Raw genomic sequence first — 4,738 nt, 5'->3', positions numbered from 1 at the left:
TTTCACTTTTCATTTTCATGCATTGGAGAAGGACATGGCAACCCACTCCAGTGTTCTTGCCTGGAGAATCCCAGAGACGGGGAAGCCTGGTGGGCTGCCGTCTATGGGGTCACACAGAGACGGACACGACTGAAGTGACTTAGCAGCAGCAGCAGCCATCTTTTAGGGATACTTTCCCAGGTTCAAGTTAGAAGTGAGACATCTAAGGATCGCTCTAAAGATAAAGGAGCACCAAGGAGTAAAGTGAGAAGCATTGAGACAGGGGTAAAACAATAGACACAGTGCTTCCAAGGGTAGCAGCAGATCTTCATCCTGCTCCACCTCCAGCTGTGACCCCAACACTAGCAGCAGCTCAAGGGCCAGGGAAAGTTTCAGCAAGTCAGTCCGTCTAGCACCTCCAGCTCCCAGCAGCTCCTGTGCCACTTAAGTCTCTCTCAACGCACATGTGCCAAAAGGTGGTGCTCCTGCTTCCCATGCAAACCACCTAAAAGAGATGAAAAAGGAAAAAAAGCAGAGACCTTTCCTGAAACCCCACAAAGTGCGTATCAGGAAGCTGATGAAGCATGTGATGAAGGATCTTGTCATGGAGATATTCTCCACCTGTGGGGAAATTTAAAAGAATGACACAAAGAAAATGCCTGTACGAAGAAAGCATCTAGATCTATCTGCAGGCCACATAGTAGAGTTTGAAAATCCCTTTGGAGGTACAAAGGCCCTGAAGCACGCGGACAGAGGATACACTGGTGACCAGGGGATCGCCGTCACTGCTGTGCGGGCCCCCTGAGCAGGCTGCCCCCACCTTCTCCACCCCAGGCGGTGGGGATGCCGCCACTGGCCCCCTGGTGGCTCAGTCTCCGCTTCCCCGGCCACGCCACAGAAGCTGCCCCAGTTCCAATTCCTCTGGGTAAGCAGGGCCACCCAAGTCCTGCTTCGTGTGACTTATACCCCATGCAACTGGTTTTGTCACTTTTCTAGTGAAGGAGGAGAGATCGGAAAGAAACGCTCGCAGAGGCAGGCTTCTAAGGCAGCAGTTGAGACTTTTCTGTGAAGCCTGAGTTCTGGCTGCAGGAGTGCTGCTGATTTGGGATTAGACCTCCAGTTTCCTGGCTAGAAAACTCACACCTTTGAAGATCCTGTGACACAGTTGGTTCAGTGGCAAAGCCAGCGGAGACAAACAGAGCTCCAGGTGACAGTGTGGCCCCTACCTGTGTGTGCATGCTAAGTCGCCTCAGTTGTGTCCGACTCTTTGCAACCCCATGGACTGTAGGCCACCAGGTTTCTCTGTCCATGGGATTCTCCAGGCAAGACTACTGGAGTGGGTTACCACGCCCTCCTCCAGTTGCCATGCCCTCCTCCAGTCTGGGGGCACATTTTTCCTTTCCATAGATGATCTGGGGCCAGACTGGGGGCCTGGTCATACTTTTGCTTGTTACCCTGAGAGATCCTTCAGGAAAAGGAGGGGAGCTTTAGTGCAGCTCCCTTTTCTGTTCAGCCTGGCCCCTGCTGCCCTAGGGTCAAACATTCAAAGAAGAGCCTCCCTCCCTCTGTTACCCCATTAGTTGGTTCTGTTTTTACCTGTATTCATGCAGTTATATGCACATCTTATAATTCCCTTTCTCTCTCTGAAATTAGTGAACAGGTCGCGAGCCAGCTCTGTAGAGTTCTTATGGACACCTCTGCGGCTGATATACATGGTTGGCCTGCAGGTTACCTTGGCAGCATGTACATTCTTTTGGCTTTTATTGTACAGTCAGTACAATGGGAGAGAGGGACTGGAGGCTGAATTAATTACCAATGGCCAATGATTTAATCAACATGGCTAAGTGATGAAACTTTTGGTGAACATATCAAGGTGCTGTGAAGGGGAGGGTGGGTGTGACATGCTGGGAGAGAGGAGGGAAACTCAGTCCCTCCTCCCCCATACTTTGCCCTGTGCATCTCTTTCATCTGGCTGTTCCAGAGTTGTATCCTTCATGATAAATTAAAAAATGTAAACAAAGTGTTTCCCTGAGTTGTATGAGCCTTTCGAATGAATTATCAAACCTAAAGAGGAGGTTGTGGGAACCTCTGATTAGTAATTGGCTGGGCAAAAGTGTGGGGGGCCTGAGTACTCTGTTTGTTGCTGATGCCTAAAGTGAGGGCAGGGGAGTTTGGGGGAGAATGAATACATGTATGTGTATGGTTGAGTCCCTTTGCTGTCCACCTGAAACTATCACAACATTGTTAATTGACCATGCGCCAATGCAAAATAAAAAGTTTAAAAAAAAAAAGAAAAAAATGATAAAAACTAAAGTGAGGGCAGACTTATGGGACTGGGTATTTTAACTTCTGAAGTAGTTCATGTCAGAACTGAACTGAACTGTTGGACACCCAGGTGGTGTAGGAGAGTCAGGAAATAGAATTGATGGATGGTGTCAGAAAACACTCCAGATCTACATCAAAATCTGTTCCAAATAGTCATCTGTAAATGCTGTTCCATAACGAAATTTCACATATTTCAACTTTAAAAGCAACTTTTCATGCATATATGTGCTGCCAAACGATTGATATCCATTTAAGGCAAATGCTTTTAATTAAACATATTCACCATCCTTTGGAAGCCATTTACAGCATTTGATTAGACTCTATTCTCTGGATATCTGCCTTTTAGCAATAGTACAAAGTGGTTAAAGCACCACATATGGTCTCTGTCACAAGTACTCAACTCTACCATTGTAGTGCAAAGGTAGCCATAGGCAGTACATAAATGTATGAGCATGCTGCATCCCAATAAAACTTATTTATACAACTGGAATTTAAATTTCATATAGTTTTTATGTACCGCAAAAACTTCCTTTTACTTTTTAATACTAAAAGATATAATAACAAGTTAAGAGGAAAATTAAGATTCAGGCCTTTAGGCTGAAAGATCTGGTTAGAAAAGGTGTTGCGGTCAGAAGGAGCTAGATTTTTATTCTGAAAAGCTGCTCAATTATACGACTGACCTTATGGCTTTGGTTTCCTTGGAGGGGGAACCTCAACAAGATGTCTAAGGTCCAACATTTTTAAAGTTTGCATCAAATATATTCTAGACTTTAAAATTTTATGCAATATACAATTATTACATTGATGGAGGTCAAATTCGAAGCTAATAGCTATTGACCCCAGCCATTATCATATTTAAAAGTGAATTTATGGCTTCTCAGCCTTCTGGCTAAGATCAAGTGTAGTATCTGTTCTTATCAGTTTAATATCTGATACATCCTCTATCCAAGAACAATATATTAAATGGATTTTTGAAGCAGAGAGTTGGAATAGGAACTTGCTCTGTTCACGACCTGATACTGCAGTACTTCCAGGAACGGTGCACCCCCCTCGGGGACAATTTTTGAAGTACCGAAAGGCAGAAACTGCCCTTTCCTGTCCTGGAGTGGGGTTTTCATTGTAAGCTGTCTGCAAGCTAGCTCAGGAAGTTGATTTTCTCAGGTTTTCCTGCATTACTTGTAAGAGTTCCTGACAGATGCTGAAAGACAAGCAAATAACTGAGTCTGGTGGGGTGGGGGGAGGGGGAGTAAAGTGAATGGAGAAAAGTCGTTTAAAAGTTAGGCTTATTAAGTCTAGAGATCTAATATACAACATGATGACTACAGTTCTTAATGTTGTATCAGGGACTTCCCTGGTGATCTGGTGGCTAAGACTCTGCTCTCAAAGCAGGGGGCCCAGGTTCAATCCCTGGTCAGGGAACCACATCCCATATGCCACAACTTAGAGTCCCCATGCTGCAACTGAAATTCCTGCATGGACAGTCTTCGTGGAGAGTCGCCCGGGTTTTCTGCGCCAACAGTGCTCGAAGGGAACCCGGTAGCTCCTCCCCCGCCTGCTCGTCCCCGCCCCAGCCGGACTCCTCACCACCTGACCGTGCCCTCCAACAGGCCCAAGGTCCCCGCCGCTGCTCCAGTGCCGCACAGCGGCCACCACCACCGCCTCTTCTCAGTCGCCTACGATGACGACCGCATCCCAGTCGCAGGTGCGCTGGAACTACCACCAGGACTCAGAGGCCACCATCAACCGCCAAATCAACCTGGAGCTCTAATGCCTCCTATGTCTACCTGTCCATGTCATACTATCTTGACCGTGATGATGGGACTTTGAAGAACTTTGCCAAATACTTTCTTCACCAATCTCATGAAGAGAGGGAATATGCTGAGAAACGGATGAAGCTGCACAACCGACGAGGTGGCCAAATCTTCCTTCAGGATATCAAGAAACCAGACCGCGATGACTGGGAGAATGGGCTGAATGCAATGGAATGTGCACCATGCTTGGAAAGAAGTGTGAATCAGTCACTACTGGAACTGCACAAACTGGCCACTGAAAAAAATGACCCCCATCTGTGTGATTTTATGGAGACGCATTACCTGAACAAGCAGGTGGAAGCCATCAAAGAATTGGGTGACCACAAAACCAGTCTGCGCAAGATCCGGGCCCCTGGATCTGGCATGGCAGAGTACCTCTTTGACAAGCACACCCTGGGACACAGTGAGAGCTAAGCCTCAAGCTGGCTTCCCGTAGCCACAGGGGTGACTTCCCTAGTCACCAAGGCAGTACATGTATATTTGGGTTATAATCATCTTTTCTATTCACTTTCACTTTCATGCATTGGAGAAGGCAATGGCAACCCACTCCAGAGTTCTTGCCTAGAGAATCCCAGGGACGGGGGAGCCTGGTGGGCTGCCGTCTATGGGGTCGCACAGAGTCA

At 47.0% G+C, this 4,738-nt stretch overlaps 1 pseudogene; it reads left to right on the top strand.

The window, feature by feature from the left end:
* Nucleotides 1–3,942: 3,942 nt before the first annotated feature.
* On the top strand, nucleotides 3,943–4,529 carry LOC105003215 (annotated as a pseudogene).
* Nucleotides 4,530–4,738: the final 209 nt, after the last annotated feature.

This window comes from Bison bison, unplaced genomic scaffold, assembly GCF_000754665.1.
Source record: "Bison bison bison isolate TAMUID 2011002044 unplaced genomic scaffold, Bison_UMD1.0 scf7180017864465, whole genome shotgun sequence".
In the NCBI taxonomy this organism is placed as follows: Eukaryota; Metazoa; Chordata; class Mammalia; order Artiodactyla; family Bovidae; genus Bison; species Bison bison.
This window is presented reverse-complemented; position numbering and strand designations above follow the sequence as displayed.